The following is a 12850-nucleotide window of genomic DNA, read 5'->3' as shown; positions in this document are numbered from 1 at the left end:
ACAACTGACTCTCCGGAAGAATAAAAAACTTCTGCTTTGTACCATTTGCTGATTTCTGTGATGTAAGTACTTCCCCTGTGGCCAATTCAAGCCATCGTGGTGACATCCTTGAAAAGGGAGTTGGGGAGAGATGCACAAAATTCACTCTCCCTGTGTGATCCAGATCCAGCACACCACTGATTGTACCCCAAGAGCCATAATTACAAATATTAACAATTTTTCATGACATTTTCCACAAAGGAAATAAAACATTATGAACAATGTTGAAGTCCTCCTTGTTTGTCTTCACAGATCCACCTCCTTGTCTTCCTTCCCCAGAGACACCACTATGAAGAATCTGGTATGTATTCTTCCAGACTGCATTTTCATAACTTTATTACAAAATATATGTAGTCAAAGCAATAATTATGCTTTTCATATTTTGAATTTTACCTACTACTATCATATTATACATATTCTTCATCTTCCTTTTCTCTCACATTATGTTTATGAAGTTTATTCATATTGTTACATATAGAGGTGGTTCATTTTTTATAACTGCTGATTGTGCTCAATTATTTGAGAATACCACAACTTATTTATCCATCCTCTTATTAATAGACTTTTAAGTTGCTTTCAAATTTTGGTAATACAAGTGATGTTGTAACTGCTCTAGATATATCTCAGTATGTAAAATTACAATGGTCAGAATTAAAACAAATGAATTGTAGGGGATGGTAATTTTCTACATTAGTAATATTGACAAATACTACAAATTATTCCCTAAGTTGTTGTACCAATTCATACTTCAGGTAGAAATATATGAGTATTTCTTATTTTCATATTGAAAATATTTCATATTTTCATATATGAGTATTTCTTATTTTCATATTGCCAATTTAGAGTATCACAGGGATTTTTAAATGTCATCAACATTAGGGTATGAAAAGAACTTGGTTCTAACTGGCACTTCATGGATTACTAGTTTGAACATTATATTAGGGTGAAGGCTAAGCTACTGTAACACATAGGCCACACAGATATAGTAGTTTTTAAAAAGGACATTTCTCTCTTGTATAACAATCTTATGTTGGGTAGTCCAGGCTGGTAAGGTGGCTTGACTCCACAGTTATTCAAGGATCTTTCCTTTTGTTACACTACTATCCTGTAGGTCATCATCCTTGTCTTCATGGTTATAGTTAGCTTATTGCCACATACCAACTTTTGAGAAAAGATTAGAGAATTTTTGGAAAAACATTGTTCATAGGCAAATAAGGCAGAAGCTGCACACATCCCTTCCACTCACATTCCACTGGCCCTACTTAGTTTTATAGAGGTGCATCCTTAGCAGGATGCTGGGAAATGTAGTCCTTCGCTGGACAACCATGTGTCCAGGAAGAAGGGAAGAAGGTAGGAACTAACATTCCTTCTTAAGCAGGTGTTTGTTGACCTTTTGGGCTTTATCTTCTATGACTCAACTGGCAATACATTTTGTCCATTTTAATTTTGTTTGCTTTTTCTTATTGATTTATAGGAATTCTTTATATGTGGTAGTTTGCTTACTTACAATAAATTTGATCACCTAAAATGTATCAGTACACATATATCAATAAAGGAATTTTAAAATATTCTAGTGTACATTTAAAGGAATTACTTGTTATTTAAACTAGTCATATCACATTCTTTTGATAAATTAAGATTTCCTTTATAAAGTAAATAATTCCCACTCAACCCAATTTTCTTTTTTCTGGAAATATGGAATCTCACCTACTCTGTTTAAAATGAGATGAGGCACTTGGGTGGTTAAGTAGGTTAAGCATCCAACTTCAGCTCAGGTCACAATCTCATGGTTCATGGGTTTGAGCCCCATGTTGGGCTCTGCTCTGACAGTGTGGAACATGCTTGGGATTCTCTCCCTCTCCTTCTCTCTCTGCCTTTCCCCCCTCCTCAAAATAAATACATAAAGTTAAAAAATAAAATGAGGGGCTCCTGGGTGGCTCAGTCAGTTAAGCGTCCAACTTGGGCTCAGGTCATGATCTCATGGTTTGTGGGTTTGAGCCTGGCATCATGCTCTGTGCTGACAGCTCAGAGCCTGGAGCCTGCTTTGGATTCTGTGTGCATGTCTTTCTCTGCCCCTCCCCTGTTTGCGCTCTTTCTCTCAATAAATAAATAAACATTTTAAAAATTAAAAATTAATAAATAAAATGAAATGGACCTACAATACTCCATTGACTTCTAAACATCATTGTTTTATGGTAAGTTTTTTAGGTTAACATAAGTTCTCAAAGCTAACACTTAGAAACTTTGTAGTTTCTTAGATTCTGGTGAAATTACTGAACCTATAAGAAAATCTGACAACCTGTATGATGTTGTGGTAATTTTCTTAACCACACTGAGTTTCCATTATCTCAATTGTAAGGATGATATGATTTGCTCTGCCTACTATATGAGATTGTTTTAAGGATTAAGGAAGATAATATAGGGAAATGCTCTATAGAATGCAGAATTTATATAATTGTTAGGAACTAGAATTATGAATAGGATTTAAGTAACATGCATTAGATTTCATTTGAAGTCTCATAAATCTTGTTTTCAGTTCCACCAACATACTCTATATATCGTCTACACACATATTCCATACTCCATTATCAGGACCTGACTTTTGACAGTCACTACCATCTCTGGGTTGAGTGTAGGTGTAGGGTGGAAAGACAGCCATGTGGTTGAGCACATCTATGTAGGATAAGACTCTTCTGAGAATTGGTTTTATTCAGGGCTGTTTCTTTCCTAATGACAACCTAGGAGACACTTTCCAGACTGTTTTCAAACAGTTTTCAGCTAAACCTCATCATGTCAAGTTATGCCTTGGAGTTTCTATTACTGATTCAGGCCAACCCAGCTTGTCATTCTTCACTGTTTTCACTAGGGAAAATTCTCAGTTTCCTGGAATTTTGCATCCACACACAATTAAACCCCATTACAGTTACATGGGAGACATATAAATGACATCTCCCCCTCTTAACCTGATCCATCAGCTCCTCTCCCCAGTATCTCTGTGCTAGCACAACCCTGCATGGCAGTCCTTTGGTGTGGCCAAGGAAAAAGAGGGCTAATGGGGACAGAGGGGGAAAGAATGCTCTGGAATGTGATTTTTGCTTTATTAGTAATAAACTGATTTTTAAAATTTAGAAAGAAGAATTCTATCAATGCATTAAGAAGTGAGTATATAGAAGTATCATTATTTTATTGATATACTTGAAGTTTGTTTTATTTCTTTTTCTTTTTTTTTAATTTATTTTTTTTAAGTCGGCTCCAAGCCCAGCATGGAGCCCATTGTGGAGCTGGAACTTACAACCTTGAGATCAAGACCTGAGCTGAGGCCAAGAGTCAGATGCTTAACAGACTGAGCCACACATGCACCCCTTGAATTTTGTTTTAAAAGTGAGAACAACAGTGTTCTTGTGACAAAATGCAGGACAATTATTTTAATGCTGTGTAGCTTACACCTGCAGATGATAGGTATGCCTAACGGGAAAGACCATCCTGTCTTCTGAGCAAACATGTCCCTAAACTTTTTATTTGCTGCAGTAAAATTAGACTATAATTATGAGGTACTGAAGTAAGGCATATTTCATAGAGATAACATATAATATTAAATTAAAATATATATACCTGTTTGCTCAGTGGATACCAAAGATAGATTATATACCTGCCTATGTACATCATGTGAGGAATTTTCTATAAAAAGTTAACAACAAAATCATTATTTTTTTTATTAGAAACTCTCATTTCTTGGTGCCTGACTATGTTCTAAACACTGTGCTGAGCACATTTTACATGGTCTCATGTCACCACTATTACATTATTGTTTCTAACTAAAAATATACTCAAGGAATCCCAAGGTTTAGAGGGTCATCTGATTTGATCTATACCATTTGACTTACAGCAGCTTTTCCATTAATGTGATCCACTTCACTTCATGGCACCTAGTAATCACTTATTTCTACTTCTGTCTTTTTGGGGGTAGGATAAGGGCATCAACAGATTAACTAAACTAACAGCTTGGATAATAGGTATTAGAGATAGAAAGGACCTTGTGAAGCCCAAGCCAGCCTTCTGCCTTTAGATGATTATGCACAGGAGGGCAGGAGAGGTTGCCAGACGGCTAGAAAATAGCAGATGGAAACCATAGTCCAGATCTTCTATTAAGATCCTGTCTCCAAGATCTCCCTCTCCTAACTGACTTTTTTTGTGAGAGCAAGAGTCAGTGTGTGTTGATATATGGCACATTTGTGCCATTGGTTCTTCTTGACCAGTTGCACTTTCAAAATCATAGAAAGAAGAGGTGAGAGTAGAACATGCTTTTAGGAAAAGCAGCTAAGGCTAAAATCTATAGCTCTACCCCAAGGAATAAGATCATAACCTTATCCCAGCCCAAGCTGTAACAACATTCTACCGAGATGATGAAACAAACATGTCTTCCTCCTGCTTCACCTCTTCTACTTAAGCATGTCTGTTCCATCCCTCCCATCTGCTGACATTCCAAACCTCAGGGCAGCCTGAGGATGCAGTACAGGAATAAAAAGGGAAGGTGCTAAGAGGAACTTTCTGCCAATCTCAAGTAGCTTTTAAAAATGCATAAATGGTAATTAGCATAAACAGAGCTCATTTTAGTGTGTGTTTGTGTGCATGTGTGTGTGTGTGTGTGTGTGTGTGTGTGTGTGTGTATTGGAGAGGGAACACTCTTCCTGATGACTATGCCTGAATGCTGGTCTTTCCTGACCTACTGATGAGATTTCCTGCATGGCAAAGAAATAGCCTCTCACTCCATGAAAAGAGACAGTCCCAGAGAAATCTCTGGAAAGACAGATCTAAACAAACACAGACAAGACATTGATTTAATGCAGATGCTGACACTACCAGGAAAATGAGAAGAAAAGGGAATATTTGGGAAGAAGCTGAAGCATCTCTTAGAAAGGAAAGCAAAGGAATACATTAAAAGACCAAGAATTGGCAGCAAGAAAATTACCTTGTGACATTCATAAACATGTCAACCAGAACACGTAAAGAAGTGATTCTGGGAGCAATAGAAAACCTGGAGCTGTAACAGAGGATAAGGAATCCAATCAAAACATGAAGCTAGGGGTGCCTGGGTGACTTAGTCTGTTAAGTGTCCAACTCTTGATTTTGGCTCAGGTCATGATATCACGGTCATGGGATGGAGTCCCTCATTGGCTCCGTTGGGCACGGAGCCTGCTTGAGACTTCTCTTTCTCTTCCTCTTCCTCTGTCCCTCCCCCATTTGCACTCTTGCTCCCCCTCTCTCTCAAAAAACAAAACAAAACAAACAAAAAAAGCCATGAAGCTTGTTCACATCCAAGCTGTGAAACTATTATCTCCTTGGTAAGGAGGGATTGAGGCTCAAACTGCACTCACCCTAGCATGATTTATTTACAGATAAATTATATATCTATAATTAAGCACATGGATTTAACTGAAATGCTTAGCCACAATATTACACATACCATGTTTGTTAAATTATACTTAAATGACCTCTTTCTGTTTAAAGTACCATTAGGGAGCTGTGTAGTAGGGTGGAGTGGGGAAAAGAGGAGGAAGGGATGGAGAACTCCAAGAATAAGCTATATGTTGCAGAGCAAAAGACTATCATAGGTTGGGGCTCTCTGTGCCTTTACCTACTTGCTGGAGAAGAGGGTATGTTGGAGTTAATATCCTCACATGGAAGGTCCATCAGCAGATTTGAGGCTGTGCTGGTGGACTGAGTCAGTGAGTGAGTCAAATCCCTGCTCCACCCAGGAGCAAAATGACAATAGAGTCTTTCAGGGCATAGGTGTGAGTCATGTTTGAGCATCAAACCTTGCAATGCAACACCATGACATCACCTCTATAGCCTACTATTTGGCCCACAGAACAGCTGTGGAAGCAGTGATTGAATCTGAATCAAATTCAACTCTATTAAGTTAACCTTTGCAAGGTCAACATCTGCTACTTGCTCTTTAGCCAGCCAGCAATCTAGAAAATGAGTGTAGATGACTTGGTTAATGAGGCTTCAATAATAGAAATCTGGGTAGTGATTAAATTTTGTGCAGCATGTCTTTGTGGATGCTAGTGTATCTTGCTGGGTTTCTCAGAGTTGGTCAATTATATCTCAAAAATTATAACAGCAAATGCTCTTTTAAAAAGTATCCTATAGACAATTAGCATGAAATATATATATATATGAACAACTTTATGTGTATATATACACATATATCTATATATGCATATACATACATATACATATTATAAGTTTCTGAATGCTTTTGTATTTGTATATATGTATATATAGGCATACATGTTCGCTACAGCATTTTTTATTGCAACAATAAATCCAGCAATAACTGCCCAACAATAAGATATTTTTAATTAGATTATGGCCCATACATACTGTGTAATGTTATGGAGCTCTTGAAAAGAAACAAGTGTATTAGCACACATGATTATTACAACCTATTATGAAAGAGAGTGATGTGATAGAAGAATTATGTAATAGGGTCCCATTTATGTAAAAAAAGGATATATATTAATTAAGGCTTAGACAGTCTCTGAAAAACTGGGAGAAAATAACTATTAACTGGGTTAGGCTCTGGAGAAGGATCTGAAGATGGGTGAGGATTTGGGGATTTGGGTGAAGGTAGAGAGGTGGGAGGGAGAGTCTGTTTGTTAAGATGAGTTTTTTTTTTAAAGAGTCTTCTAAAATACAGCAAACATTAAATAAAGTCACAATAATTGCACCCAATATCCAGAGGTCAAACTACCATTATGAAGATACTGGCTGCTGAACATATACTATAAAAGTGGTGTCAAGTGTCCATGAACAAGGATTCAAGTGACCCCAAAGCAATTTCATTGTTAATATTTTATTCTGCCATGCCTTCTCTTTAGCGCCATTTTCAAGGAATTGGGCATTCTTTTTCTAGATATTTTCTTTCTCAATTACTCAATCATTGATCTAATAACAAAAGGAAGCTATTAGAGACTCTATGTGCCAGATATTACTCATCCTTGATAAATTGATGCCCAAGGGAATATGAAAAAAAGGCACATCAACAAAAATAGAATATAATTCACATTGATTAAATCAATATGTGCCAAACAGTTCATTTTGTGGGACAGGAAAGATAGCAACATATATTAAGAAATCTAACAAGTGAACATAGGAGATTATGGCTCTCCTAGGATTCAATTATTCAATGGGCTTTTCTTGATTATTTATTTTGCATTAGGCATTATGCTGAGGGTGAGTAGTGGAACAGTATGGTGAAAGGAAGAGAGAAGTTAAAATAGTAATTAAAATGCATTGGAATAAGAGGTAAAGTGAAGGTCAAGAGGAAAGCACATTTAAGCAAGTACAGAATGGCATATAAACATGAAAGAATGAGATATTGAAGGGAAGCAAGAATACTGCTCTTCTTGGATGTGGAGGATACATATCCCAAACTGTCTATTCAACATGTCCAGTTAGATATCTAATAAGCATCTCAAATTTAATACACCCCAAGTTGAGCTTCTTATTCCTCCACTCTCCACTTTCCACCAGCTCCTCCCATGGTCTTCTTTTTTGTAGTTTATGGCAACCACATCCTTCAGTTGCTCAAACCAAATGCCTAGAAGTTACTATTGAATACCCTCCATACTCCATTTACAAGGTTTCAGAAAATCTTTCTGGATCCCCTGAAAGGATCCAGACCTGATCATGTCTCACTAGCTCTATTGCTTCCATCCTGGTCCAAGGCACCATCACCTCTGGCAGGGTTGCCTCACTTCAATCTATTATCTACATAGCAGAGTGATCTGTTTCTACAGTAAGACAGATCATGTACTTGTCCAGATCAAACCCACCTTGACTCTCATTTCACCTAAAGAAAAAGCTAAAGTCCTCCCTGCAGTTGGTCAAGGTCCTGAATTATTGGACACTTCTCCTCTCCTCATTCTGCTTCCCTTCCCTCTACTTCCTCTTCTTGCCCCCTCCTCTCCACCCACAGGCATCTAGCTCTTCCTCCAGCCTCTCCCAGGCACACTTGTCCTACACCCTCCACTTTTTATTCAATAAACCTTCTCAGTAAGTCTTCTTAATACCCCTATATAGATTGCAATCTCTTCTTTTTTATTTTTCATATCACATATAACTATCAAACACATTCTATATTCTATGTATTTATTTTGTTTATTATCTGCCATCTAGAACCCATCTCTAGAGTATAAGTTCCAGAAAGATATAGATTTTTGTCTGTTTCTGTTCACTGCTGTATCCTCAGAACCTAAAATAACAATAAGAATATTATAGACATTCAATAAATATTTATAAAATTCATTAACGAATGAGTGGGGTCTGAATGAGGTATAAAATGATCAAAGTTGAGCTTGAGGGGATACACAAGGGCCCAGATCTTGAAGGTGCCATAGAGGGGTGGTTATACCATTTGTGTGTGTGTTGTGTGTGTTTATGATATGCAAATATATATATACAGCACAAAGAACACAACAGGTGGGGGAAAGACAGGAAAAAATGTTTAAAAGTTTTTACAATGGTATTTTTCAGTAAGTATGAAGAAAATGAGACAGATTCCAGAAATAGTTCTAAGTATAATTCATGAGATATAATAGCTAAATTAATGTGGAAGGTGAAGCAGAAGGAAGACCCAAAGGTAGCTCTGAGTTCCTAGTCTGGGTGTTTGGGCACTTAAATGCCACTAAATTAAGTGTGAATATATGACCTGCAAGGGAAGTAATAAAAACCAATAGTGGTATCTTCCAGGAGGAAAAACAACCTGGCTGACTTCTGGGCTTTATAATCAATCTCATGCTATGAGTGAGTTTTCACATGGTACATGAGTGATTTCCTGCAGCAGATGGTGAACTGTCCTTTCATTTCGTGACCACATAGTCCCCAATATGAACAGGAATCTAAGGCTGGAAATGTGGGGAGATTAAAAATAAGTAATTCATACTCAGATTGGAGACACTTGAAGCTTATTAGATAATACTACAAAGTTTTATGACAGAGTGTGCTAAGGCGGCAAAGAAATCTAATGGCCACAAAAACAATTCATATCCCGCTAAACAGAAGAAAAGAGGAGAAGTAAATAATAGATAAGGGGATGCTGATGTAACAGTTGTTAACGTTGTATAACATGATGGAGTATGGATCACAACATGTAGGCTGGATTTGTTTTGTAAAAGCATCTTAGGACATGCTTTTAACACAGATGAAATTTATTTGCATACTAAACGTGTAAGCCTATTCTTAGCATGTTCATGTAAACACATTCTTCTGCAAAGAAACACACTCCTCTCATTTTTCTTGAGCCATATGATCCTCTCAATCTAGCTTTCATTTTCTAACTTTTGATAAAGACACAAACCTAAGAAATGCTTCATTTTTCTCTTCACTTCATTATAAGAAAAATTCCAGTGTAATAAAAGCAAGAGGCAGGCGCAATGATCAGCGGCCCCTGTCAGCTGGCCTCCGTGGTGGGTGAGCAGTCCTGACGGGTGTGCTCCTGGGAATGTCAGTCTGACAGCTGCCCAGAGGAGACAGAAATCCATGTTTTCAGAAGAAATGTCCTTTTAAAAAAGGTTAGCAAGCAGGTAAAAAAATGTTAAAGCAACATGTGGGTCGAAGCATACACAAAATCTGAACACATCTGTTGACTTGAGTACAAGTTTGAGCTCTGCTTTAGAGTTTCAAAATTCTTTAAGGCACATTCTCTTGCTTGACTTCTTAACAATCCAGTGAGACACGATTGCTTACATTTTCCTTCTCTGGTACGGTAGTGACCTGAGAAAACAAGAGGCTTACCCACACTACCTAAACCCAAGCCATCTCAAGGCTAAACTTCTCAATCTAAATCTTAGGTTCTGTCTTCTATTGAATTTTGTTGTTTTAAATGTTCAGAAGATTGAAACAGACTTTGGATTCTGCCTTCTTTTTCCTTCCAAGTTCTACAAATTATTTGAGACCAAAGAAAATATACAAAAATAAATTGTATATGTGTAATTTTTATTGAACTTGCCTTATGGATTATAAGAAAAAAATAGAGTAATCATGAACATTGTAGCAAAGTTTACTTTTTTTCAAAATCTTAGATAACTTGATACTTGTTATATCATATAGTATTTGTCTTTGTCTGACTTACTTTACTTAGCATTATATTCTTTTGGCTCATCCATGTTGTCACAAATGGCAAGATTTCATTCTTTTTTATGGCTGAGTAATACTCAGCTATATGTTTGGTGAGATTTGGGACATGATTTGGTGATTGGATATAAACACAAAGGATTAAATCATGACTTAGCTTTGTGACTTAAAGTACTTTCAGTCAGTCACCAATTTAACAAATATCTTATTGAGCACCTACTATGTGCCAGGCACCATTTTAGGCATTAAGGGTACAGGGCTAAATAAGAAAAGACATTTTAGTGAGATGTGTCAACTGTGGGGAGGGAGCAGAAAATCAAGCAGTGGATCAATTAGTCAATAAGTCATTCAGTGACAAGTGCTAAGCAAAGCTTAAAATAGGCTAATGTGATAGAGAAGGACACTTTGGGATTGGACCAGGAAGGCCTTTCTGAGGAGATGACATTTAGACTGAGTTCTGAAAAACAAGAACAAGCCAACCATGGAGAATAAGGGAAAGGGCATTACACAAAGAAGAACTAATTGATGAATTCTCCAAAGCAAATATGAGCTTGGTGAGATGAAAAATGGATAGGGGTGCCAAATTTAGCAAATAAAATACAAGATACCCAGTTAAATTTGAATTTCAGGTACCAATATTTTGTTTGTTTTAGTATTGCATAAGCAATAGTTGGGACATACTTAAACTATGGAAAAAACTTTGTTGTTTATCTCAAATCAAAGCATTCTTAGAACTAATAAGCAATTAGGGGCGCCTGGGTGGCGTAGTCGGTTAAGCGTCCGACTTCAGCCAGGTCACGATCTCGCGGTCCGGGAGTTCGAGCCCCGCGTCGGGCTCTGGGCTGATGGCTCAGAGCCTGGAGCCGGTTTCCGATTCTGTGTCTCCCTCTCTCTCTGCCCCTCCCCCGTTCATGCTCTGTCTCTCTCTGTCCCAAAAATAAATAAACGTCGAAAAAAAAAATTAAAAAAAAAAAAAAGAACTAATAAGCAATTATATGAAGATTTGAGGATACAAGAGGATACAAAAGCCTATTGCTTTCCTACATATCAGCAATAAACGATTGAAATTTGAAATTAAAAATGTAGTACCATTTACATTAGCCACCCTCCCCCCCCACCAAGAAAAAGAAAAAGAAAGAAAAGAAAAGACGGATTTAGGTACCTGAGGTTCCTTATGTAACCTAACAAAATATGTACAAGATCTCTATGAGGAAAACTAAAAAACTCTGATGGAAGAAATCAAAGATATAAATAAATGGAAAGATATTCCATATTCGCGGATAAGAAGATTCAATATTGTCAGATGTCAGTGCTTCCCACTGTATCGTATTTACAGATACGATGCAATCTCAATTAAAATCCCAGAAAATTATTTTGTGGTTATCAGCAAACTAATGTTAAAGTTTATATGGAGAGGCAAAATACCCACAATATCCAACATAATGTGGAAAGAGAAGAACAATATTGAAGGACTCACATTACTTAACTTCAAGACCATAAAGCTATAGAAATCAAAACAGCTCAGTATTGGTAAAAGAATAGACATCAGATCAGTGGAATAGAATATAAAGTCCAGAAATAGGCACATATAAATATAGTCATTTAATCTTTGACAAAGATGCAAAGGCAATTCAACAGAGAAAGGATAGTCATTTAGACAAATGATGCTGGGACAACTGGACGTCCCCATAGAAAAAATGAATCTAGACACAGACTTCACACCTTTCCCAAAAATTAGGCCTAAATGGATTTTAGATCTAAATCTAAATAACGAAATGATAAAACTTTTAAAAGATAACATGAGAAAATCTAACTTGTGTATTTGGTGATGACTTTTTACATACAACAACAAAAACAATCCATGAAAGAAAAAATCCATGAAGTTGGGTTTCATTAAAATTTACAACTTCTGCTCTGTGAAAGATGTTGTGAAGAGAATGAAAGGGTAGGCCAAAAAACTTGGAGAAAACATTTGCAAAACATATATCTCATAAAGAACTTGCATCCAAAGTATATAAAAAGTTAAAGCATAAGCTATACTTTAAGTATAAAGCATTTAAGTAAACCTAAAGATAAAGATGGTAAATAAGCATCTGAAAAAATAGTCAATATTTTTCATCAATGCTTTCATCAAGTAATTGCAAATGAACACAAACTGTACAGCTGTTAGAATTGTTAGAATTCAGAACACTGCTAATGCCAAATGCTGGAGAGGATGTGGAGCAGCAGGAACTCTCATTCATTGCTGGTGGGAAGGCAAAAGTTGCCACCACTTCAGAAGACAGTTGGCAGTTTCTTACAAAGCTAAACATAATCTACCCTACGGTCCAGCAATCATGCTCCTTGATATTTACCCAAACTTATACCCTCACAAAAACCTGCACATGAATGTTTATAGAAGCTCTATCCACAATTGCCAAAACTTGGAAGCAACAAAGATGTTCTTCAATAGGTAAACAGACAAACTTAAGTATATCCATACAAATGGGATATTACTCAGTGGCAAGAAGAAATGAGCTATCAAGCCATAAAAAGACATGGAAGAACCTTAAAATTATTTTGCTAAGTGGAAGAAACCAGCCTGAAAAGGAAATATACTATATATTTCTAACAATATTATATTCTAGAAAAGGCAAAACTATAGAGACAGTAAAATGATCAGTGGTTACCA

The 12850-nt window shown here is 36.6% G+C and overlaps 1 protein-coding gene across 7 annotated transcripts in view; it reads left to right on the top strand.

Annotated features, from left to right (window-relative positions):
- Nucleotides 1-12850, top strand: part of PSD3 (pleckstrin and Sec7 domain containing 3) — an 810275-nt gene that overhangs the window by 81119 nt on the left and 716306 nt on the right. For 6 of the 7 annotated variants that reach the window (XM_086703516.1, XM_086703515.1, XM_086703519.1 and 3 more), the window contains one exon: nt 292-340. The exons of the other annotated variant lie outside the window; for it this stretch is intronic. The gene's annotated coding sequence lies outside the window, so the exon portion shown is untranslated. The remainder of the gene's footprint in view (nt 1-291; nt 341-12850) is intronic. 7 annotated transcript variants of the gene reach the window in all.

This window comes from Puma concolor, chromosome B1 (assembly GCF_028749965.1).
Source record: "Puma concolor isolate L17-30 chromosome B1, mPumCon1.1.hap2, whole genome shotgun sequence".
NCBI classification, from domain to species: domain Eukaryota; kingdom Metazoa; phylum Chordata; class Mammalia; order Carnivora; family Felidae; genus Puma; species Puma concolor.
This window is presented reverse-complemented; position numbering and strand designations above follow the sequence as displayed.